Source organism: Montipora capricornis, chromosome 7, assembly GCF_036669925.1.
Source record: "Montipora capricornis isolate CH-2021 chromosome 7, ASM3666992v2, whole genome shotgun sequence".
In the NCBI taxonomy this organism is placed as follows: Eukaryota; Metazoa; Cnidaria; class Anthozoa; order Scleractinia; family Acroporidae; genus Montipora; species Montipora capricornis.
This window is the reverse complement of record NC_090889.1, coordinates 36,319,630-36,346,849: the sequence shown is the minus strand read 5'-3', so window position 1 is coordinate 36,346,849 and position 27,220 is coordinate 36,319,630. Positions and strand designations below refer to the sequence as shown.

The following is a 27,220-nucleotide window of genomic DNA, read 5'->3' as shown; positions in this document are numbered from 1 at the left end:
GTTCTGATAATGAAAAGCCACAAAGCAAAGATCATTGGTTCATTGGTTCATGCAACGTCAAGATATGCATATATACCACATGTACTCCTTTATGGATTTAACTTGGCCGCCACCAAACGTATTCTGCTGCTTTGTGCCAAAACATGTCGAAAATGTGCAAAGGGCAGTTGACAGAGAATGCATATTTAAGCCAATGGTTCTTGGGACCCTGACCCCAACGGATTCCCACACAGCAATCATGTTAAGCAGTTGAAAGATTATTACTTTTTTCCGTGACCTTTAACCTCTGAGACAGATCAACATCTATTTTCTCCCACGAACAGCACAGCTGACTGAAATTCCTAACTTTAAACACATCCGCTGTGGAATGTACAATGTCGTAGCAGAGACGCTCCGCTGACGAAGTCCGCGTGGGAGGAAAGTGTGAAAGTGATGCTTAATTTAATTTGTTTTAAAAATTTATATGTGCATCTGCTGCGCGTTTCACAGCTGCTGCTCCATTTACCCACTGAGGCATAACAAAGAATTTTTGACTAGCCTAAAACGATGGTTTCTTTTGATATTCAAATTAGTACGAAACAAAAGAAGTAAATGTTCCTGCAGCCAGTCCGGATAGCTCATTCATAACAACGGATAACTTATCGGTGAAGATCTCTTGGTGTTTACACATAAATTCATTGGATAACCTACAATCTTGGACAAAATATAATGAACATTAGCACCAAGATTGTAGCTCAACAGTGTTGTGAATAATGCGGCCGGTGACCGGCAGGTTAGTTTTGCAGGTTGCAGGTTGCAGGTTGCAGGTTGAAATTTACTGTGACTGTTACATGAATAGCTAACCTTAGGCCTAATTAGGCCTAAAAACGTTTCTTTAGGCCTCCTTAGGCCTAAAAAACGTTTCTTTAGGCCTAATTAGGCCTAAGGTTAGCTATTCATGTAACAGTCACAGTAAATTTCAACCTGCAACCTGCAACCTGCAACCTGCAAAACTAACCTGCCGGCCGGTGACAGCTAACATGAAGACCCGTAAAACTATCAGTTAAGGGCCCACTTTCACCCGAGACGCAACGCGATCGTTTGTTATTGTTTTGAATCTCGAACAGCGTAACTATTTTTGTCGCACCAGCTCGTGCTGTTGAAAGCAAGGAGCATCGCCATTAGCCTGATCGTCGTGTGGTTTACCGGGTGATTTTAACAAGTGAAACGGGCTAAAATTCCCTATTATCTTTATGGAGTCGACTAATTTAGTCGACTCTCTATTTAGACACTGACACTGGAGAATCGGCAAAGCGGATTTTCTGAAGCTAACGAGCTACAATCAGTGGCAAAAGTCTTGGGACACTCACCATTTGAAGTTGGTTTTCTTGCTGAGTTTGAAAAACTGCCCCCTCCCCCCCAGAACAATGTTGCCAATAGTGAACATACATTTCCTTGTCTATTTCAACATTGATTGGGGGGAGGGGGAGGGACTTTTATTTTGAAGCTTTCAGTGGAATTTTGACAGTTATGGTTAGTTTCTGACGTCTGAGAGGTTTTCAGGCCCATTCTGACACTGGCTTCCCAACTACTTTTGCCACTGATTGTAGGTGGCATTATTTCAGTGCTGAAATGCAACGCTTACTTTATTTTAACTTACTTTTACTTTGTCAGTTTCGATTTGTTAGGATACCTGGGACGCAAAAGTAAATGATTTTGCAAAGATGCTTCTGCTCAAAAGAATGGCCGGCCATTTCTGACTAAAGGAAAGCACCCTTAGTGTGTTTTTCGAAATTAAGAAAAATTTCCGACTGAAATTGGAGTTTTTGTGTGGAATATAGGCAACTCCTACAGACTCTGAAGACTCGCTGAGCTCCACATTCTAAAACCACATTTTAATGTTTACTTCGAAACAAAACATAGCTACAGTTTCATGATGGTCGTCACGCACTCACGCAACGTCCTCGTTCGCTTGTTTTCGGAAAATTGTTCTCAATGTTGCTGTGTATCGTAAAATTGGATTCGATTCCCTGACGTCCGAATAGAACTGGCTACAACAGCAAGTTCTTGTGCGAGTCAGACTTTACTACAAACGCTTGGTGTATCATCGCAAGCCGTCGTGACTTGAATATAAAATAAAGGGCTTAATTAGCTTGCATGAACGACCGTCAAGTTTACGGAAAGGATAAGTGACAGCTGCTTAATGGCACGAAGCCCTGGAACGTAAGTTAAAGTTCCCTCGCAATAAAACACAAAGCGAGTACGAGATACGCCTTAAATGATCATAAATTGACGATCACGAATTGACGGTAGGATGGATGGTCCCGATCCTTTGATCCAAACCAATTTTACGATAACAGAAGCAACAACATTGAGGCCTTCCAACACAAACTCCAATTTTTAAAAACATACTCTGATTTTCATAAAAACAAACTTGGAAACAAACCCGGCCCCGGCCCCAGACCCGAACCCAGACCCCGCCATCATGCAAATCGCCCATTGTACGACACGAAGTCCTATTATCAATTCAATAATCGTAAATGTGAAAAAATACGCTCCCTAGTTTGTTGTTTGTGAACAGTGACTATATTCCGAGTAAACAGCTCGTCTCTCCTACATAATTACCCATTTAAATAATAATAATAATAAATAATAATAATAATAATAATAATAATAATAATAATAATATTAATAATAATAATATTAATAATATGTCAAGGCCAACAGAGTGGACGTCAGATTTGTGAAATGAGTTGCCCCTGGTTAGACAACCGTAGAAAGAAGGAGAGGGAGAAGACGGAAAAGTATGCTCCACTGCGCTGGGAGTTAAGGAAGCAGTATCCTGGCTATGTCGTGGAACAGTGCAAAGTAGTGATTGATGTGCAAGGCGGTTGGTCTAAAGATTTAGAGAAAACAATGAGGAGACTTGTGGGCGCTAGAGGAAAGGAGGTTCTGAGAAGTATGCAAAAAGCTATTATCTCAAGTTCGCTTAACATAGCGCGGGCCTTCAAGGCCACCGTCAAATAATTTTACGAACTTTAGGAATTAGAGAGTATTAGACAATTTTAAGGTTTTTTATTTTATTTTATTTGTTTATTTATTTATTTATTTATTTTAATAGGATTTTAGGATTTAGGATTTTAAGGATTTGAGGAAATGTATTTTAAGGATTGTAAGGAAATGTATTTTATCATTTTAAAACGCTCATTTACATAGAGACTTACGTTCCGTAAGAGGACATAGGCTACGCTTTGCGCCCTATGCACGTTTAATATTAAAGCATCCATACGTAAATACTGCAGATAATAAAGATCATGATCCTGAGGGAGTTATAGAAAACGATCAAGTAAAGGTCTTATGGGACTTTGAAAACATCGTTGAAGAAAATTGGACTAGATTGCACGTTATTACTACAAAAAGCCTCCTTGTTGGGAACGGCAAGAATCTTGAGAAGAACACTAGACACCTAAGACCATAGGTCGTGGCTTGATGCCTAGTTTACAAACCACGTTAACAACATATCGTGTGAATGAAGGAAATAATAATGATAACAATAATAATAATAATAATAATAATAATAATAATAATAACAATAACAATAACAATAACAATAACAATAACAATAACAATAACAATAACAATAATAATAATAATAATAATAATAATAATAATAATAAAAGTGATGGAAACCGCCGTTTCGGTGAATCTTGGGCCATTATCAAGGTTACATAAAGATAAAATGCGGTTCGTGAAAAGGCTAAGTTTAAGCGAATTTGCATAAAAGAGTGCCAAGGTAATTACTGATAAATACTTTAGCACGAAGAGAATCCGACTGTATATTCAGTGCTGGTTTAAGGAGGCTCGAAAAGGTTTTCAGCTGAGCGCGCGCGTGTAAGCCACACACGCTATTCTAAAAGCTTCACACGTCAGCTCATGATTCAAAATGAGTCACCAGAAATAAACAAATACCGCTCACCTTTCTTCTAATTCCTATATATATGTAATATAAATAGACATCCCCTATTCACGAAAACTGCGAAAATTGTACACACACGGTTTAATGGTCACTTAAATCCGTTTGTGTTAGCCTGTAGCTCCACTCGCGTGTGCTCTCGAATGAGCGAGTGACACATGCGTAAATGCCGATCGTGTAACGCCCTCATTTTTCCTGATTTTGCAACTTTACTCGTTTATATCTTTGCTTCCGAACGGGGATTTTTTTTTTTCTTTTTTTTGCATGTTAGCTTAGATTAATTTAAAACGTTTTCCTTTCAAATTAAAAAAAAAAAAAAAATTCTATCGGTGTTGAATTGTTGAATTGTTGAATATTTTAGAGATTATTTCTAACATTTTCTGGTAACGCTGAATGGGAAGATTTCACCGACCCGTTTTTTTTTTTTTTCATAAAAGACAACATATCTTGATTTTAAGGCTTAAAGAAAAGCCTTATATCGTTGCCATGGTAACGTTATTTTGGACGAAAATGTGATGTGAGAAATCTATGATGGGTACTTAATACCCTCGCCAAATTTCGTCTTGATATAATTACCCTAACTGTATCTAAGGACAAAATATGTTTATTTGTTTGAAAAAAGGAGAAACTATTTCGAGCCTCCTTTAAAGGGCCCTAGTCAGCCACACCAATGTTTTTGTTGACATCTGGGAGTTTTGGTGTTGTATTACTCTTGGGAAGTGACCAAACCAAAAACAATCGTGACGAAGTGCGAGATATTTTTATCGGCTCACCTATATTTATTTGATAACCAAAAAGTTGGCAAAAAAAACAAGGCAAGACAGTTTAATTTAGCTTAATTCGTTGCTTGCACGGTACTTTGTAAATGACAATAAGCAGTATTTAGTCTCAGTAAATGTAAACTAAAGATAGTTTCATTTGTTGCTCACACTAAAATCTCTCATTCTACGTTCCTAGAATTTCGTCATTTTAAATTTTATCAAATCCTCAAACGGGTGTTGAATTATCCAACAAAAATTTCTTCTTCATGTAAAGTAAACACAAGCTGACCTCTACAGTTTTTTTTTTTTACTTTCAGATCAATATGAAAATATGTCACACGCAAGCTTTCTTAGTTCCACAAAACTCAGTTTTAATATCGGTGAGAAAATGAAATGAACAACGAAAAGATAAAGGCTTTTACAAATTGTAATAGCGATCAGTAATCAAATGTTTGCCTGTGTTCAGTTCTGTCAGCTCTAGCGGAAGACAAGTATAACATTATTTGAACCAGAATCATCGATCCGACGGTGAATTCGCTGTTCGTGATTCCTTGCACTAAGTCCAAGAAATTCTTTCTCCACTTTCCAGAAATGTTAAACTCCCTCTGTTCTTCGATGACTCACAATTAAACAATTGCGGCCCTCCTCGCTGCTAATCCAACAGAAGGTGTTGTTCAACAACGATCTCCGCTTCCACTCAATAACATGTTGCAAAGAGAAACCCATACATAAATAATGATAAAAAATAAAATTCTAATAAACATAGCATATTTTTCCATAGAAAACAGAATTAAATAGCCCATTAGATGTCCGATGTAAACAGATTACTTTGACAGTCACAGAATTCGCCATTTTCGATGTAACCGAAAATGGCGACTGAAGTGTTGTGTGCGCGCAATGCAAACCTTTGCTTCAACCACCAAGGAAAGGGAGCATCCCACTTTTCTCTACCTCCATAGTAAAGCTCGTGGCGCTATGGGCGTGGTTCACGGTATCCAAAAATTGTGTAGCTGCTGCCAGATCAAGCATCCTGACTAGAGTGTCGTCTACGTAGCGGCGGTAAAATTTTGGGAGTTTTCTGCCGCCAGATCCGGCATCCTGACAAGAGAGTCGTCTACGTAGCGGCGGTAAAATTTTGGGAGTTTTCTTTGACTTTTTAGAGACCCTTCAATAGAGCACATGAAAACATTAGCCGAAAGGAGGTAGAGAAAAATGGGATGCTCCCTTTCCTTGTGGTGCAGCTTTTAAATCGTGCGCCATGTGTTGAAGCAAAGGTTTACGTTAAGCCGACAAACACAGGGCTACTCCTGCACTCTCATAGCCATGTGGACAGCCGCTACAAGCATGGCTTGCTCGTCACCATGCTTGATCGCGCACACCGGCTATCGTCATCCTGGAGCATTTCTCAGAAGAGTGTGAACGTCTGAGAGACGTTTTCCGTAAGCTGAGGTATCCGAATGACCTTATTGATTCCGTCATCAACAGGTTTATCACCTCGAGAGTCGCAGTGGACCGGCTTAAACAGCACACCGATGACGCCATCCGGATAGTTATCCCCTACAAAGATCAGGATGCTGCAGTGTCTGTCAAACGACAACTTAGAGATCTTAGCAGCAAGGTGCAAAAGACCATTCAACCCGTGTTTACTAGCCGCAAGCTTAAACAAGATCTAAGCCTGCGTGAGCCCAATCCTAACATCGTAACCCAGCAATGCGTTGTTTATTTATTCAAGTGTGACCTGTGCAATGCAGGTTATGGTGGGTACACAATAGGCCACCTTCACACGCTTGTTGAGGGACACCGTCAAAAGGCGTCATCTATTTACAGGCATTATTGCAAAGAACATAACACTGCTGTTCCGAACAATTTCTTAGCACGCTTCAATGTAATCAAGAAATGCGCAAACTAATTTGACTGCCTTGTTAATGAAATTCTGTGTATTCAAGATCTTAAACCAGCATTGAATGTACAGTCGGACTCTCTTCGTGCTAAAGTATTCCTGTAAGTAGCTTGGCACTCTTTTATGCAAATTTGCTTAAACCAGGAGCCCATCACCCGGAGCGTGCAACTTAGTGGGTGTTCACATGTAAAATCTCATACCGGTACGAGTTTCATTCTGGTACGAGTTGTCAATTTCATACCGCGTTTACATGGACGACACAAATATTGACAAAGGGATGACGCATGAACCAAATCAATAATGGCGTCCAATGAAGTACTGCTATTAAGTATGTTTTCTTTTGCTGCTTCGGTACAACGCATGCGTCAATGGTCCCAGTCCACCACGACTTGACGACTCGTACCGGAATGGGAGTCAATGTAGTGTTTACATGATACCGGTATAACTTTTCATACCGTTATGAGAATTTCGATCCGGTACAACTACCGGGATGAACTCATACCGGTATGAGTTGTACTGGTATGAGATTTTTCACCGGTATCATGTAAACAAATACAGAGCGATAAGTAAGAACCGGGATGAACTCGTACCAGAATGAAACTCGTACCGGTATCATGTAAACACCCCCTTATCTATTTTCGTGCAACGGCGTTTTCACAAGTAAGGTTATTTTTAGATTGAATTTCCCGCTAATGAGACTCCCACAGGAGCCCGATGACCAATTACAAGAAATTAAGCTGACGTCATAGGGTCACCGAACCGGAACTGCCTTTGTTTTTGACCTAATTCGCGGGAAGGGCTAGTCTAAAAATAAACCTACTTGTGAAAACGCCGTTTCGCAGATGCTGTATGGAAGTTGCAAGCTCCAGATGGGCTCCTGCTTAAACTTAGCCTTTTCACAAACCGCATTTTATCCTTTTGTAATCTTGATAATGGCGAAAGATGCACCGAAACGTCAGTTTCTATCACTTATATTTCTTGTCTCATGTATTTCCAAATCGTTTCTTATGATAATGATAATAATAATAATAATAATAATAATAATAATAATAATAATAATAATAATAATAATAATAATAATAATAATAATAATAATAAGCTGGACAACTGGACTGCTTGTCCTTCAAACAATTACTACCCGCACGAGTGTACGTAAGAAGGCCCAGCTAGAGGTGGCTAGTGGCTATATGTAATAACATTTTTGAATCGTTAGCCGGCACATGTGATATCTGGATGTTCTGCCTTAGCGCAGGACAAGTATCTATGGTGACACAATGCAGCATTAAACATCCTGGTTTTTTGAAATTCTGAAAGACTTGGAGCTAATAGATTCCACCGTGGCACTTTCCAGTATTACCAAAACCAAGTATGAGAATGATAGGGCTGAAGCTTTTTGGGATGTACCGGTGTATGCTGAGAACAAAGAGCTGAAAGCTGACAGAATTGATGCTCGGGTTGTCAACCATAAAGAGAAGATCATCATTGTGGAGATGAGTTTCCCCTGGGTACTAGACAATCGTCAAAGGAAAGACTGTTCCGTCGTTTCGTTGTGTTTCGTTGGCCATGAAAAGCCCCTATGGGGAGCGATCAATTAAAGTATGTATTGTATTGTATTGTATTGTAGAGTGCCAAATACGCAGCGCTGAAATGGGAGTTGAAACAGCGACACAAAGGCTACGAGATTGAGCAATTCAACATCACCATAGATAGATTAGTAGGTTTTTCGGAAGATCTTGAGGCTACAGAAAAGAATACGAAACCGTCCAACATTAGAAAAGATGCATAAGTCAGTTGTAACAAACACTTTGAATAATACGTGTATACGACATTCGGTTACATGCGTAGGCCTACTCTGGGACCTTAAGTCGCTGTAACTTGTGACTCGGAGCACGGAAAATTGTCCGTATTAACCGGATACGTTTAGGAGAAAATATATGATCTTTTCGTCGGGCAAACGAAACTGTCCGCTATATACGGGTGTTAATATTAACCGGATGTCCGTAGAGCGGGGTTCCACTATATTACTAAAAATGTCCCTTGCCAAAAATCAGCTTTTTCCCCAAGAAATCTCATGGCGGGAGTAATGCATCTTGCCTGCAAAGCAGGCGGTTTAGTGAATTTTAGACGCTTCACTTGAGTGTAATGAAGGCACGCAGGCTAGTGATATGCCAATGCACTTGACCAATACGAGGAAATTTGCTTTTCTCTGTATTCATTGAAGTTAGCCTGCGTAGCAAGCGGTTCCGTTGGGTTTCAGAGAAGAGAACTTTTGACCGAGCAAGAAATGAAAACATCGAAAAAGCCTGCATGCTTCTCATTATTTCTCTTCTGTGCCCAACGGAAAAGCTTGCTACTCAGGCTATATTAAGGATTTGTTCGGCCGTTGATTAAGAATGTCGACCAAATTTACCCTACCAAATTGTAATCATTTATCCCAAAAATGATTTATTGAAATCAAGTGTCACAAAAATGAAATAACTTCATTTTTACCATACGATTTAGTTTCACCGGACTTATGCGAGCTGTTAGGTAATCACTTCCGGCCTCCTGGCAACCACAACCCACCAACCACAAAAGGTAAAATAGCAATCACGGTTAATACGGTAAGGCTTCATTTTGAGATTTTTCCTCTATTTCAGTTAGTAAATCCCTGGCCAAACTATCGAACAAAGTTGGATTCAACCCTCCAACTTTGCTCGATCAAACATTGTTCGACCATTTGGCCACCCATGTTGGATGATGTTCGTCCAACATTTTTTGTTCGGTCAGGTGTTGGATGGAGTTTGCTTTTGATCAAACATTGCGACCAACAATTCTGCTCGAGGCAACAAAGTTGCAGTGTTTTGCCGATCTTCCAACAAAGTTGAGTCCTGAATCGAGTCATGTTCGCTTTTCCCTGGCCAGGGAAAAGCGCCCTGGGGACGAGGTTGGCATTGCCAGTATCCAAAGACTTAACCTTGTATAAATTCCAAAATCTTTATGCTGTAGTTTCATTACCACAATAATCTTTTTTTAGGAGGTATTTTATGTCGACGGCACTAAAGATGGAGAGCCGGGAAAAAGCCAGGATTTAACTTTTAAAACTTTTCAATTTTGGATTTAGCATTTTTGAGAAATCGCCAAAAAATCTACACAAAAAAAATAGGCTGCGAAAAGTCTACAAAGTCTGCCAGTCATAATTAGCATCTGCTTCCGTGATTAAGTTGCTCACAAGTCAAGTTACGAAAATTAGGATATGAGAAAAAACACTGATCTATCTTTAGGTTTATTTCTATTCGAAAAGTTCGCTATCAAACATCATAAAAAGGACTTTGCGTACCATGTTTACATAAGACAGATGCAAATTCTCTTCGGGTTTGTTTTTGTCGCGTGCCCATGTCACGCAATATTGGGCGTACTTTTCAGGTTGAATTTTTCGTGCGATGCAAAAGCGTGTGGGTGCGTTTGTGCAAGCCACGCCAAGAGCCCGATAATGGGGACCAAAATTTATGCAAGCACGACGACGACGGCCAAACGATGCACGCTGGGTAATTAGGATAAAACAAACACTTCGGAGTGACAGTGACCGATAAAACTTTTATTGTGAACTAAATTTCACCGTTTGTCATAAAGTTTTCCCGATCAAATCAAGATCAGTTTTTAATTATATTCTTATTTACGTATGAGTTGTGTAGAAGCTATTCAAGTCTGTTAAATGGAAAAAATGTATCATGAACATGCGGAAGTGCGGGGAGTCACGCAATTGACGCCTCGTTGTTCGAGTCAAAACACTTCTTCTAGAGTCACTTTTTTCACTTTTCGAGTTATCTTTTTTTCTCTCAGAAGGAAGATATGGCTTTCGAAGATTTCTGGAGTGGAGTGTTGGAGTTATTTTGTGATGAGAAGAGGTGTCGCGGACGTTAGCGTTACATTGCGTGATTTTGAAACCCGAACTGCCGAACCCTAAGACTTGAAATGTAAGCTATTGGAAATATAATCTCGGTGAACTTTAGACCTTTTTTGTGCTGTATGAGAGGAGAGTTTTTCAGAAACAACGTGTCAAGCTAGAATCATAGGAAAATAAATAATTTTAAAATTACAAATTACATCAAGCGCGTGATTATTTGTCGCGAGACCCGTTCACGACAAAGGCCGAGTGGCCGGTGTCTTGAGATCTGGAGATCCCAGATGCAAGACCACGTTCTGCCCGCTCATTGAATTTATTTCAGGTAGTCCCTGGTTCAATTTCCTGGCGCACTTGTAAAATAGCCAACTGATTTGCCTCCCGCCAGTTGGGGTTGTTAACAATTGCATATATTTAATGCGTGGAGATATTAGCTACTAACTACTACTGAAATCCAAGGGTAAACAAGTGATTATTAATCTAAATGATATTTAATATAAATGATTATTAATGTAAATGAAAGTGATTGATATTAATCTAAATGAAAAAGTTTGGTACCGCGATCAAGCCGCTTTTGCAGCAACTATTTCACCATAAATATATTCTCTGAAATAAGGCCTTTAACGCCGATTGTGTCGGCAAATGCAAGGAACGCAAGGGCTATTCTTATTTTAAGATATCGCATTTGCACCAAGCTCTGACTTATTCACCGAAGGATTCGGATGATCTACCTTATTGTAATGAAATCGTCTGTTACGCTATCAATGAGAATTAACGAAAAACCTAGGGGGTTGTGGGTTTTAATTTCAAAATCCACAGGCAATCCTCTTCTCATTCTGGAGAAAAACAAAACGAAACAAAACAAAACAAAACAAAAACCTGAAATTGACCAACGCTCCAATCCAGAAAGTCTTCGAAAGCCATGTCTTCCATCTAATAACTTGAAAAAGCGATAAAATCGACTCTAGGAGAAAGTTTGACTCGAACAACGAAGCGTCAATTGCGTGACTGCGCGCACTTCTGATTGTTCATGACAAATTTTCTCCATTTTACGGACTCTCGCCTGCGTGGCTGGCGTTAAAAGGGGAGGAAGAGGGAGGGAAAACGCGAGGGGACTTTTTGCGATTATTCCAATTCCCTCGGCATGGAAAGTGTTAATCAGTATCCCGGGAATAAAATGGGTGGGAACGGTGTGGACAATTAGAGAGAAAATTGAAAATTTATCGTCCGGTGCTCCCGTCCTCCACATAACTTCAAACTTGGTGAATTCGCGTCATTGTCAGAGCGAGAGCGGCATACAAATGTACACAAGTGTAAAACACACGTGCGAAGCGTACATCACTTATTTGTTGCTCGTTAGACCTATTGTTTCATCGCGTTTTCCAAGCCGGTGTGGTCGCCCTTTCTCAAAGCTCCCTATTAACTAATTGGTAACACACATCGGCTCGCACATAGAGTAACAATACAAAAAATGTATTCTGATAAAACTACCAAAAATGATATCCAAATCGCAAAAATTATTGGCTTAAAAAAATTCAATCTATTTAGTTGTTGAAAATCTCAGTCAGGCCCTTATATAAGCTATTAAAATCGTGGAATATTTTCTCAACATGTCCACGCGAATGCTAACTTTTTCATCTCGGACACTCACTCACCAATACGATGATCTTGCCCGAACAGGGCCTCTTTTTTTTAACGGATATTTCCCGAGTGCGTGCTTGCTCACCCACAGCGATCTTGACTGGAAAAACTGCGAGGTTTTGATGAATATCGCACGTTTTATACTCGGCGAAGTGGCATCCACTCCAGGAGTTATAGTTACCCTGGCGATGCCCATTGGTTTCGTTTTGCTGACGCTCAAAAAATATAAACCGTGTGGCAAACGAAAGTGCAATTGGCTTGCGGTACTTAAAACTTCCTGTATCCAAGCTCTTTTATGTCAAATTATTTAATTCACTTGACATAACATAACACACAAACAGCGGTGGCAAACATCAGATGTAAACGCATCATTTTAAATTACCTTTTACTTAACGTTTCGTATGCTTCTGCATACATCTTCAGAAGTGACGGTTAATACAAAATTGGAGTTCAAGTATACAGGATTACTAGCTAATTCTGATAAAACTGAGAGGGCCAAAGAAAAACAATATTTACGACACGGTTTACTTCGTGACATATTTGGGGAATATAGTGTCCTGAGTAACCGAGTACGACTTCCGCTATACACGACCTCACATTGCTATCCGCGTACACGAATACCGGTGATCCGTACACGATTCTTTTCCTGACGACCGGAAAAGTGAAAAGTACACAAGTACACCTGACTTTCAGCTAGTCAGGTCAGGAGAAACTTAGGAAATAACATGGATATGAAAGTGTAGATGAAAATATGGTGTCGGGTGATGACGACCGGACTTTCAGCTAGTCAGGTCGTGAGAGACTTTAAAAATAAAAAAATCATGGCAGGAATGGATATGAAAGTGTAGTTGAGTTGAAAGTATGGTGTTCGTTCGTGTCGTCGTGACATGGGAAATGTCTTTCGGACCTTCTGGCAGCCAGATCGTGAGCGATTTCACTTAAACAGGCACATAGAAACAATAAATAGGATGCGAATACGGAAGCGTATACGAGAACGCGGTTTTAAGTTATTGGGGTTTGTCTCTGGGTTTACATCACAGCGATCGAGATTGTTATCGATAGCCTGCCTTATTTGAAAAGTCCGCCATAAGCGGAGCATTGTCAAAAACTGAAAGGCTTCATACAGTGTCTTCGTCTAAAACAAGAGAGTATTCATAATTCCGTTGCTGCGCACACTTCACAATATTCAAAAAGTCTGATTCGATCTGCGTAATAAACCTGATGACAGCTAATTCTCTGTTCGTGTCACGCTTTGTTATAAACAATACAGTACTGTAGTGAAAAAGGTCGTGTAAGTTGTAGAGAAGTACAATAAGAACTACGTATCCTCCTTGTCCAGCGATTTGGTCGCATATGCAGATGCAAATTATTCATAGTTACAAATATTCTGCTTGTGGTTGAGTTGTTCCGGCTATTTATCTCGATTAACTTTCACTTTTCTTTCTCAAAAGAAAATTAGTATTCGTTTACCCAACATTATTTTCTCGATCAAGGAAAAAAACAGTGGCCACTGAAAATTGTCACCATGTGATTAGGAAACGTTTCAGTAGCAACTTAATAAAGTTAAAGAAAAGGAAGGAAGAAAGAGGTGCGAAATGATAAGAAGTTAAACAAAAAACTCGCCGGTGGAGTTGGTTGTGGTGGTGACTCTCACTGTTCAAACATCCCCCACTCGTTTCAAAACGTCATCACGTTTCCAGCCCAATTTCAACCCCCTGCAATTTAACTACAGTTTTAACTGCTCAATTATGTATTCCTCTGGTTCCCTCTCAAAAATAGAGCAAGTTTCGCCGTCCCTTGCGACTCTTGCAGACTTCGAGCCAATTTCATGACGTCATTAGTGCAAAACGCCAAGTACTTCGATACGACATGAAGTTATTTGATATGGTCATAGATCTATTAAAATTACTTTAATTTGCAATAGGATTGTTTGCAGCAGTGTCAAAACAGGTAGAAACTGCTGAAAAATAACTGAGGAATGAAATAAACTCAGCATGTGGTTCTGCGTTCTGTCGTGGAATTGAAAGTTTATTTCTAAGTTTTATTGACAGAACATATTCCATTTTTATCCTGGAAAATGAGTCTAAATAAGCCTAAACATTTGTACAATTATTTGTACTTATTTCAACGACCACCGACGTTCCGTTGACACACCCACCTCTTCTTCCAGACCTACGGCAGTCTCAGAGCATTTTCTTTCCACCAGAACACACATAACTGACATAGAACTTCACAAACACATCCCATGACGCCATAAGCGGTCTAATTGACAGGGGTCAAACACTTGAACCCAACGGTATAAACCAACGCGAAGAACCGTGAAAAAACAGATTTACAGCGTCATCACATTCTTTATCATAGCGTTTCTTCTTTTGACAAAATATACTATCCTCAGCCGTACAGCCAGCCCTGCTCGATAAATTCGAGAGTTTGCGATATAACTTTGAGCAATCTTGAATGCAAGGGTCAACTGGACAAAGCAAAGGAGCCGGATTCTGGTGGATCTGACCAGCAAATTTAAATTTTAGACTTTTCCAATAATAGACTAGAGCAAGGCCCGCTGTACAGCTTTTATTCAGCGAGTATGCAATATAACCCACCAGGATCCGGCGGCACCTTTGCCTTGTCCAGTTGTCCCTTCCATTCAAATCTACTTAAAAATTGCAGAAATACAGTCTACATATAATGGATTAGCGCGCGCGATTATGGATGGCGCGCAAGTAAGAGGGAAGGCAACAGCTGCAAGGCAGGTGCATAAGGCAGCTGCGAAACCTCTAATTGTCCAATCAAAAACGTTCGCGGGAAAACACCCGCCTCACAGAACTGTTTTTTACTGTCCTGAATTTTAGACGCTTCTTTCGCCGAGGTTGACTTAAATGTAATGAACACACGCAGACTAGTGCAATATATGTCCACTAGACCAATATATACGAGGCAGTTTATTGAAGTTTGTTTGGCTGTTAATTCTTGAAAAATGTCGACCAAATTTACCTTACCAAATTGTAATCATTTATCGCAGAAACAAACTTATTGTAATCATCTGTCACAAAAATAAATTCATATTTTGACGGAATACGATTTAGGCCAGATTCAAAAGACGCACTTTTACAGTGTCGAACTCAATTGAAAGTGCGACATCTGAATCACCTGTCGAATTTCTACCGCAATTTCGACAGGCTGTGTCGAACCTGCGGCAGAAATGCGGCACCGATTCAAACGTCGAATTTCTGCCGTGTCGAATTAAATGCATACATTATTATAACGAATGAACATATTTGCAAGACATCCTACGATTTCCAATGACCCGGCAAAATACGGCAAGTCCAATATGAAATAAATGCGACACAAGATTAAACTAGACATCTGTCGAACTTTTGACTGGACTTGTGCGAGCTGTGAAGTGATCACTTCCGGCCTCTTGACAATCACAATTTACGGAAAAATATCAAACCAAACTTGCTATATTGACCTCGCTATTGCTCGGTCAATACGGGATGGATTCCTTTATAGATTTTTCCTCTCAGTTCATAAGAAGTTAATATTGATTTTTATCACATCGGTAAATATGTTCGGATTTTTTGCAGTTTGTACTGAATTATATTATCGTATTTAGGTTCTATTTAAAGCACCATTCTTGCGCTATATATCATTCATTCATCTATTGCTAATGTTTTTCTTCATTCTTATCGCGTACCTTTTAAACGGTAGAGTGGTGTAGATCTTATTTTCTGTTACATTGAAACCTTAGCTCGCAATTCAATACGCCTCTCACATTAGTAACTAGATAAGATAAGGACTACAAAGGCGTATTGGTATCCGAAGACTCATAAATGAATTTGTGTATAAATAGAGGCCAAAATCTTATGCTGTAGTTTCGTTACCACAAGAATCAGTTTTACGACCAAAAGGTATGTTATGTCGACTGCACCCAAGATGGAGAGCTAAAAGTGGAAAAGCCAGGATTTAAAAATTAAAAAAAAAAACACAAATGACCAGTTGATGTTTCTGCCTGCCAGTCATAATTTTGCGCGGGAAGAGTCCTCCAGTGATTTGACAACAAGTGATAAATCTTCAGGTCTATTTGTATTCAAAACGTTTATATGAAACATTATAAATGGGATTTGACGTAAACCGTCTGGACAAAAAATAGAAGAAAATCGCTTAGCCACGCATTACAAGGCTTGTATGCAAATTTGCTGCAACGCGCTGAACCGGCACATCGCGGAAGGAACTGTTTCTAGTGCTGGAGCACTAACTGGGGACAATGTAAACTGAAATTAACAACTTGATAATGCAAATCAAGTCAAATGTTGCTTTTTGAGAAGAGGGGAAACCGGAGTACCAGGAGAAAACCTCTCTTCACATGCTGACCATATGCCAATTGACTCCAGCTTTGGTTGCTCTCATGTATTTCTCAGAGTCTGATATGTAATAATAAAGGAATAATTCTTCTCGGTGCCGAGTAGAGAACCAACAAACTCAACCCACATATGGCGTAGAATCTGGGAATCGATCGTGGGCCACATTGGTGGAAAGCTAGCGCTCTCACCACTGCACCATCCCTACATCCCAACTCCCAGTAATAATACCAAAATTTCTTTTGATAAAACAACCAAATCGCAAATATCATTGGCCTGAAAAAATGTCAATCTATTCAGTCGTTGAAGATTTCAGAACCAGTAGAAGCTACAATCGTGGAATAGTTTACGCGAATGCTAACCTTTTTTATCTCTGACATTCACCAGTACGAAGATCTTGCACGAACAGGTCTTCTTTTTTTAACGGATATTTCGTAATAGCGTGCTAATTCACAACTATCTTGACAGCAAAACTGTTTCCATCGATCGACCACATTCCCAGCTGGTGAATGCCTGATGAATGAATGAAACAAAGGCCTACACCTGGAATCTCGAAAAAAATAACAATGATCTAATTGCTTTGTTCTAATTGCTTTGCTCTAAAAGAGCAAATTAAGTACAAACCAGCCAATAAGATTGATGGTTATTTTTTCCGGATTTCCCGTTGTAAGCCTTTCGTTTTATTCATTCAATTTGTCAGTAGACCAAATGTTTTCCTTGAGGAGGAAGTATACTCTTGCGTTTTCATAACACAGTTGAAAAGCCCTTAAATTTGATGTTTTATCCGTGGGTAGTCATGTGAGTTAAAATTCTACAAGATTGTCACTTGTCACGTCACTGAGCAGTGGCAAAGTATACATTGAACTTAAGAAAGTTTGAAAGTAAAAACTGAAAAACAATCTGCTTAACACAAACTGATATCTGGTTCGATCTTCTGGTCTCTTCTTTAACGAAACATGCTCATATATGAAGATGCAAAGTGCTTTTGTCTTCTTCTAATATCTTACCTGTCACCATCTGCACTGAGATCGATGTGGTATCGGAAACAAATTCCACTGGGAAGTGCTGTAATTTTTGTTACTCGCTCAAGTGTCAGGTGTTTGCTGATATGCACAAATCCTTAGTTGCGCTGTTGTTAGGTTCGATGTGAAAATACGCTTCATACAGTGCCTTCGTCTTAACAAGAGAGTATTCATGCTCTCGTGTCTAAAATAATTCCGTTCCTGCGCACATTTCACGATATTCAAAAAGTCTAATGCTGAGTAGTAAACCCGATGACGGAACATTCTCTGTTCGTGTCAGAGACAAATTCATCATACCGCTGCCATCACCATCGTAAGACATAAGGAAATGTAAACCTTGGCTGGTCGCTTGTACGCGGGAAATTTTTATCTCATTTTTAAAAACGCAAAGAACTGTGAGAAAACACATCATAACGTTATCACTTTCTTGATCATAACCGTTTCTTTGTAATCTTACGTGTGTCATATCTGTTACATATATATTTTTGTCTTTATAGCTTAAATGTTGAATAACTTAATCCCTGAAGAAGTCAGGCCGTGCTTGACGAAATGTTGGAAAAATACTACTAGTCTCAGCCGTACAGTCAGTCTTGCTCTATTATTGGAGTCTGCAATATAAAATTGACAAAAGGTGCCGGATCCTGATGGGTCTAACCAGCAAGTTTCTATTGCAGACTATTCGAATAACAGAGCTAAGCCCGCTGTGCAGCTTTTATTCGATGCGAGGCTGCAATGTAAGTTTGCTGGTTAGATCCCCTAGGGTCCAGCAGCTTTGCTTTGATTGGCCAGTTGGCCCTTACTTTCAAAATTGTTCAGACTGGTGTACTCGAAAAATGCTGAAATTCAGTTTACTGAACGCATATTGAACAAGCCTACGTGGCCGGCATTCGAATGGAAAGGGAAACGGAGAATCGGCGGGGAGAACGACGAGGGTTTGGTGAAATTTCAACGCTTCACTTGAAGGTAATGAACGCACGCAAGCAGGAACCCACGACCAGCTAGTCCAATATTTGTCCACAATAGTGGCGGTAGTGATTGCAACACACAGTGCTACGCACACGCGCGTTTGTGCGAGCCACACCAAGAGCTTCACGGTTCTTACGCACATCGGCTCGCACATACAGTACAATAAAAAATGTCCTGTGATCAAACTACCAAAAAGGAAATCCAAATCGAAAAAAATATTGGCTTTAAAAGAAAACTTGAATCGATTCAGTAGCACCGAGGTTTATCGTTGAAACGTTTTCCGCAGAAGAGTTGACTGTTATTTTTATGCAAATATGTGACAGGGTGTTCAGCAGTTAGCCGAAATGTTAAACAACCCATTGAGCGTCATAGCCAATAGGCAAGCCATCAATTCTAGTTAACATGAGGTCAGATTTTAACTGCAAAAAAGTGATAATGAGTAGGTCTACATGTTAATTGGATTTAGCAGAATACTCCTTCAGCAAGACCAAGATTTACCGTATCTGCCTTATTGAAGTTGTGAAATTCATTTGCTCTCCTTTCATCAAACCAGCAAAAACTGGACACCCAAATCGCAAAAATATTGGCTTAAAAAAATTTGAATCTATTGAGTCCTTGAAAATCTCAGTACCGGTGTTAGCTACAAATGTGGAATATATCTGAATATATACTTAACATGTCTACGCGAATGCTAGGCTCTTTTATCTCGGACACTCACCAATACGATGATCTTGCACAAGCAAGGCCTCTTATTCAACAGATATTTGTTGAGGGTGCGCTTGCTGATTCACAGCGATCTTTACGGCAAAAAAATGCGAGATCTGATAAAAACTTTCAATGTTGCACATAGTACTCCGCAACCTCGACGGCCCGTTTCCTGTTTGCACGTGAAGACAGCGCCGTCTTTTTATGTCTGTGTTCGTGGCCAAGTCTCGTTTTTGATTGGTTGTGATGATATTGAATAGCCACAAAACAAAGATATCGGGTTGCTGGAGGGTCATACATCACTATACATATTTATAACGGGTAAAATTTCTGATCTGTCAACGTATTCTCCTTATTTGTGCTAAAACAAATGTCGAAAATGTGCAAAGAGCATATTTAAACCAATGGTTCTTGGGACCCCGGCTTTTTACTTTCTTCCTTGGCTGACGATTCTCCGTGTTCTACGTAGAATTTTAAACCTTTAACCTCTCTAAGAGTGATCAACATCTAATTTCTCCCACGAATATCATGGCTTAGTCAAACATTTCCTAATTTGTAAACACGGTATATGAGTAACTAATTATATAATACCAATATGAAAAGCCTTTTTCTTTTGCTCTGCACGTGCTACGCCTTTCACAGCTGCTGCTCCATTTACACACTGACGCATAGCAAAGAGTTTTTATTGAGGTATTCTGAATGGTAACAAGACGCTCTTTAAAGGGCAACCGACCGTCCAAAAAAATAAAAATTCAAATTTAAATGAAAGTTCACGTGAGTTTTAATTGAAGTTCAACTTGTTAAAAGCCTCCGATTACAGATAATTTATTCATAGGATCATTTTTCCTTCGTAACTTTGTCCAGCAGAAACCTTTCTACCCGGAACTATTTACAATTAAAATAACTCAATGAGATGTACCTGGGAATATTAAAAACAAACATTTGGCAAAAATATCAATTTTGGGGCATATTGATATTTTACTGGTAAGTCGTTTTTTGACGCCAAGTTTTCCTTTTCATTTCAATAAAAGTCGCGATCCGATTTACTGGCAGATTTGATTTAACTAACTTTAATATTCGTAACTATAAAATTTCAGTTTGCTCAAATTCACTTTCGGGAAGACTAGTTGCCGATGTGATGCGACAAAAATTGCCCACGAAAGTGAATATTTACTTAGTGACTGAGGCTAAGGCGTTGAAATTGGGATGCACAGCCGGTTCTAACATTGTATCTCCCTTCAACAATTATTAAAATGTAGAATTCGAATCACAATACTTCCGTGCAAGGCCAAAAGGCCAATTCCGATAATTTTTGGTTTATCATCACTATCGATAAAATTTGCCCAAAACGCTTGAATAAGCAATCTTTTGATTGGAGTACAAGAACCGTATCTTAGCACAAAAACACACAGTGGTCTTCCTCGCATGTTCAGCGGAACAGAATGATGGGAGTTGTACTCCAATAATTACACGACATTGTTTCCAGGTGCCAAATTTCTTATTATCGGCGTTATTAAGGAATCTAAACAGACATTAATTTACTCAATGACGACACGAGTGCTAACCTTTTCATCTGCGGCACTCACCAATACGAGGATCTTGCACTGAGATCATGGCCACTATTTTTCTCTGACGGATATTTCGTGAGTTTGCGCTTGCTCATTCACAGCGTTCTTGACTGGAAAAATATTTAGTTGCGAGGTTTGATGATCTACTGAGCAACAGATCCTGTGTGTTGCGCGAAGTGTGTGTCTCTCGCGTCTCCTGTCATGCACGCGGTGTGAATGTGGGTGTGTGTGTGCAATGCACTGTTATGAAAAGTGCCGCCGTCACATGCTTTCCGCTCCGTTTTCCTTCTCCTTGTGACGTCCGTAGATTTTCCAGTTGGCTGCAGCTCATCACACTTGGCTAAAAAAGGCATATTTTTATTTCGTGTTTACCGTAATTCTTGCGTTTCCGCGTGGCATTTAGTTATAAGCAAAACATTCATGCTACTCATTTATACGATTGCTGCAACTTGCCAAATCATTTGTTGCTCAAATGTTTAATGCAAACATAGTCGAGGAAGTATGATGCAAACAAAGATTGTGTTTCTCTATTAGCATGTGCACCCCGACTTCCTCTCTCGTCCTTCTCAGTACTTGTATTAATAGAATTGTTAGTCGGATGAAACTAAAACAATTGATTAGTAAAACAAATGGTCGCTGACATCATGGCTGATAAGATAATTGGAACTAAATACAGCCCTCGCTGATTATTAAGCAGGAGTTGTTGTTTTTTGTTTCAACTGACTGAATTAAACGCATGACAGTGACATAGTGAGTGAAAACCTCTATAAAAAGAATGCTTTGGGAACGAGCTTACAAACAAAAAATATGCGCGGAGGCGGAAAAAGAAGGTTATCATCTCTATTGAAAGTGAAACGAAGGCGTGTATTGAATTAAAAGATCTCCAAAGCGCTTTGCGTACAGTTTTTTACAGGCTATAATAACAGTCTGATGAAATTGTTCCAATAAAAGAAGGCTTCACTGCTAACTTCCGGTCTATATCTCTTTGAAGTAACTGATCGGGTCGATCACGTCGATCACGTGACCGAGGCGGAAGTATAAAACTATTTCGAAATTTCACACTTTCAGACGCTTTCCCTTCTCTATGAAACCAGCGGATGTGTGAGTTAAGAAGGTGAGTGATAAATTACCAATTGCAGATTTAGATTCACGAAAAAGTTCAGATCGTCAGAGCCGTGGGCTGTTAAGGTAATTCCCTTGAAATTGCTCTACTATCAAACTTTTTTGGAAACTTGGCATAATTAACATTGATGATATGAACATTAAAAAATGCAATAAAAAATGGGGTCTATGTGCTTGCTTACGCGTCAGCAGGCTCTTAAAATGGGGTATTTTTACTGTTTTTGCGTTAAATATTCTAATCACCTTCATACAGAATTAAGTCTTGGTTACTTCAAAGACACAACATTTTATTTTGAAAATAAAGCTTCTTTTATTTACGCCGTCTTTGATTCCCTGGTTGTGGGAATAGTGCACTTTTTGGGACAGTTCCGTGTTTAGCTTGAAGTCCTCGCCTTGTGTAAAATACACCCAGTACGGAACTGTTTTCCAAAAAAAATTCACGTTCTACTATCAAACTTTTTTTCTTCTTCAAATATGTTCTTTATTAGACTGTTCTTAGCAAATATCTGAAAAAGAAATCGGGGGTCACCGTGCTCGTTTGAGAGAAAAGGAGCATTTATTTCGCTATCGGGTTTAGTTTGAGCGAAATCTCTTACGTTTTGTATGCGCACGTGCTCAATTGTGCGCGTGCTAATGACACGAAAATCGTGCGCAGCAGGGATGCGCAATGCAATACTAAAGAATTACCTTAATTGTTAATTCCGGGACATTCCCTTCCTTGGTACGATTAAGTAATAATATAAATTGTTTCCTGGAGCGAGGTAGACAGTTCTGGCCTCAACTGAAACTCATTGAGCTTTCTTCAATTTAATGCTTTCGAATTGGATAAATTCACGTCCGAAACGATTATTTCATATTTACAGTAGGCAGTTAGGCTTATAGACTGTAGCGAACAAGTCACTGTAACAAAATTTTACTCCATCGCAGTGCAGAAGTATATGCCAACAGTGGTTACATATAGACATGATTTTCTGGTGTCTAAGCTATTCTAGCGTCGCTTAAAAGAAATGAAATTCAAGAATGTTCTTCACGGCGCAAGTCAAAGGCTATAATTGGATTTGCTTCCAAAGCAGATGTCTGATGTCAAAAGCTTAATTTAGTGACATTTAAATATAACGCAAAGTTTACTGAAGACAAACGAAGTATACTAGACGTCTTTCAGGCTGAAATGGTGCTGAGCCAAGGAAATCCATCCACCAAATCATAGGAAATGAAACAAGGCTGACGGCATGTTCTCAATCTTCGTTTTCGTTTCACTTGACGCGGCGGGGTGCTACTTAAATAAAAAGAAATTTCTGCACAGAAGACGTATAATTGTGTTTAAAGTGTCTCTGAACTAGCGTCTAAGTGCGGAAAAGTAAGTCACAGACTTACTTGATTACCTGAGTGGTAGCAACGGGCAAGGTTGGTTACCATGGTTTCATTCATATAAATAAACAATATAGTACCAAAACGACTACAGCCGAAAAGTTCAATATTACCCTTATATTGAAGCCACCTTGGAGCTGCGAGCTTAATTTACAACATTTTTGCCAGTTACAAAACGGCCATTTTTTTTTTTTTTTAACCGAATTCAAATAATACTTCACCGGCAGAGAATGATTTTTAAAATTGCTATAATGTAATCCCTCCGACATGTGCAGAGCCAATGAGACGTTCTTATAATTGACAAGTAATTTCAACTCAGACTAAGGCGTTGAAATTGGGATGCACAGCCGGTTCTAACATTGTATTTCCCCTCAACAATTATTAAAATGTAGGATTCGAATCACAATGCTTCCGTGCAAGACCAAAATACCAATTCCGATAATTTTTGGTTTATCATCACTAACGATAAAATTTGCTTAAAACGCTTGAATACGCAATCTTTAGATTGGAGTACAAGAACAGTATCTTAGCACAAGAACACACAGTGGTCTTCCTCGCATGTTCAGCGGAACAGAATGATGGGAGTTGTACTCCAATAATTACAGGACATTGCTTCCAGGTGCCAAATTTCTTATTATCGGCGTTATTAAGGAATCTAAACAGACATTAATTTACTCAATGACGACACGAGTGCTAACCTTTTCATTTGCGGCACTCACCAATACGAGAATCTTGCACTGAGATTACGGTCACTATTTTTCTCTGACGGATATTTCGTGAGTTTGTGCTTGCTCATTCACAGCGTTCTTGACTGGAAAAATGTTTAGTTGCGAGGTTTGATGCTCTACTCAGCAACAGATCCTGTGTGTTGCACGAAGTGTGTGTCTTTCGCGTCTTCTGTCATGCGTAGGAATGAAATTATGTGAATGTGTGAATGTGGGTGTGTGTGCAATGCAATGTCAGTGCAAGGTTCCGCCGTTTTCCCTCTCCTTGACCGTAGATTTTCCAGTTGGCTGCAGCTGGTCATACTTGCTTAAAAAAGGCATATTTTTATTACGTGTTTCCTGTAATTCTTGCGTTTCCACGTGGCATTTAGTTATAAGCAAAACATTCATGCTACGCATTTATACGATTGCTGCAACTTGCCAAATCGTTTGTCGCTCCACTGTTTAATGCGAACATAGAAGAGAGGAACTATGATGCGAACAAAGATTGTGTTTCTCTATTAGCATGTGCACCCCGACTTCCTCTCTCGTCCTACTCAGTACTTGTATTAAAAGAACTGTTGGTCGGATGGAACTAAAACAATTGATTATTCGTTAGTTCGAACTTTCCAGCCATCGAGATATCTAAAAATCTGGCAAAAATCAACGTCATTAGTGGCGAACTGGATTGCCGTTTATTACACACCATATTTGCTTTTCAATTAATTATTTTAATTATTGCCTTATGGATTATAGATCTGTCGGGGAACAAGGCTGGCACAGTAGTGAGAGCACTCGCCTTCCACCAATGTGGCTCAGGATCAATTCCCGGATTCTACTCCATATGTGGGTTGAGTTTGTTGGTTCTCTACTCTGCTCCGAGACGTTTTTTTTCCCGGTACTCCGGTTTTCCCCTCTCCTCAAAAACCAACATTTGCAGGCGTAGCTCAGTTGGCTAGTGCGCTGCTTTCGGAGCTTTAAATATCTGTGAAACGGAGTACGTTTTGTGCCAAAATCCAGAAAGATCTCACCTCCACAAGTCAAAAACTTGTAAAAATGAAGACACCATTCGGTATCATTACAGATAGATAAATCAAGAATTACCGGACACTGCAAGTAATCTCATCATCACCACCCCTAGAACTTCGTGCATTTACTTCTTGCCTAAAATTTACAAACCTAACAACCCAGGTCGCCTTATCGTTTCTGCATGTAGTTGCCCCACCGAACTCATTTCTAGCTACTTAGACAGGATCATGACACCTATCATCAAATCTTTGCCATCATACATGAAAGACAGTACACACGCACTAAAAATTTTCCCGCGATTTCAATTACTCCGACCAAGACAAACTATGGACATTGCATCTTCATACACAGTCATTCCCAATAGCGAAGTTCTTCAAGCACTTAAACACTTTTTGGATCAACGCACTGTCAAAGAACCAAGTTCGGAAACGCTCCTCCGCCTTGCCGAACTAGTTTTAACGCTTAACTGTTTTTCATTCGCCGGCAGATATTACAAACAAATTAATGGTGTAGCGATAGGCACAAGAATGGGACCTAGCTACGCCAATCTTTTCGTAGGATATGTTTAACACCAATTTTTTAATCTGTACATCGGCCCCAAACCTGAACTCTACGGCCGCTACATCAACGACTGCATCGGCGCTATGTCATCCAGCAGAGAACAACTCGACCATTTTATAACCTCCGTCAATTCTTTTATCCGGCTCTTAAATATAGCTGAGAAATTTCGGAAACTTCATTGGCTTTCCTAGATATCAAAGTTTCTATTAATGTCAACGTGCTATGTACGTATACCAGTGTGCACTACAAAGCTACAGATTCTCACAGTTATTTGTTGTAGTCGTCGTTACATCCATCACATGTCAAGAACTCCTTTCCTTCTTCTCAATTTCTTAGACTTCGACGTCTATGAAGCGATGACTCCGATTTTTCCAACAAATCAGAGGCGATGTGCCAGTTCGAAAAACGTGGCTGTCCTGTCTCTGTGGTCAAAGCAGGCCATCAGTCGCGCCCAACAATTTGATCGACAGTCAGCACTACAAACGTCACAAAGAGATAAGAATGACAGAATTCCAATCACCCTCACTTTCCATCCTCATAATCACGAAGTCAAAAGTATCATTCTTAATAACTTTAAATTACTCCAAAATGATCCCGAGACTGGTAGAATCTTTTCGCAACCTCCACTTATTTCAATCAAACGCGACAAAAACGTAGGCAACTTGTTTAGTAAGAAGCGCGCGCAAAACTAACGAGCAACCCGGCACTTTCAAATGTGCGCGCTCCCGATGCAAAACTTGTCCTTTCATTCTTAACACTAGCAACATATCGGGTTCTAAGCGATCTGTTAAGATCACCTATCATTTCACATGTACCTCCGCAAATGTCATTTATTGCACAACCTGTACGTTATGCAATAAATTATACATTGGCGAGACAGGTAGACGACTAGGCGACCGATTCCGCGAACACCTTCGCGATGTTGAGAAGAATGACAAGGATGCATCTAAGCCAGTCGCTCGTCATTTTAATCTCCCTAACCACTCCAAGAAACACATGGCTTTCTGCGTCCTTTTCCTACATCTAGGTACAACGGAAAGCCGCAAGAATCTATAAGAAAATCTCTCAAATCGGCACCCTTAATCCTCACAGTCTCAACGAACACTTTTCATTTAACTAATGTATTCCTATTTTTCACGTTGCCATGTTACCACCAATAGCGTAGCTCCTACTCTACTATAAAAACTACACATAACCCACAATTCCTCGATTCGCTCTGACGAAGGGCTAACGCTCGAAACGTCAGCTTTTAGAATCTCTGTACGGTGAGTCTGGAACAATGTTATCATTTGCCTTATAAAACCGATGATAAAATTACACTAAAATATAATTTCAGTAAGACATCTTTAGGCAAAAATCTGGAACGTTTTAATATAGTTCCAGTTTGTTCGCAAAGCTTTTCCTTAAATCTGCAATACATGTGGTACCCAGGTAATTCTTTTATCTACAGTCATTCCTAACAGACGGGTTTTGCGACGAAACGCAAAACTGCGTTTCCTAGTGGCGTCGGGGGTAGAGGTCCTATGATGTCTTTCTTGCAAAGTAACATAACTTCACTTTTTCCCGGATGTGGAGTCAGTCGATTTGCTAGGCGGCAAGTCGACTTAATCAATTATTAGAAGCTGGTTTCTCGCACAAGTACTACGAATAACAATCGGTCACTTTATTTAAAGTGCCCCT

The 27,220-nt window shown here is 39.6% G+C and overlaps 1 protein-coding gene and 1 long non-coding RNA gene across 2 annotated transcripts in view; both read right to left on the bottom strand.

Annotated features, from left to right (window-relative positions):
- LOC138057892 (uncharacterized) overlaps window positions 1-12,306 on the bottom strand; it is a 27,804-nt gene extending 15,498 nt beyond the window's left edge. The window contains exons 1-2 of the long non-coding RNA XR_011133748.1: window positions 12,152-12,306; window positions 1-3 (exon numbers count right to left, since the gene is read on the bottom strand). The exon at window positions 1-3 is cut by the window's left edge and continues 215 nt beyond it. This is a non-coding gene — a long non-coding RNA (uncharacterized lncRNA). The remainder of the gene's footprint in view (window positions 4-12,151) is intronic.
- Window positions 1-27,220, bottom strand: part of LOC138057059 (uncharacterized) — a 274,162-nt gene that overhangs the window by 66,252 nt on the left and 180,690 nt on the right. The window lies entirely within an intron of this gene.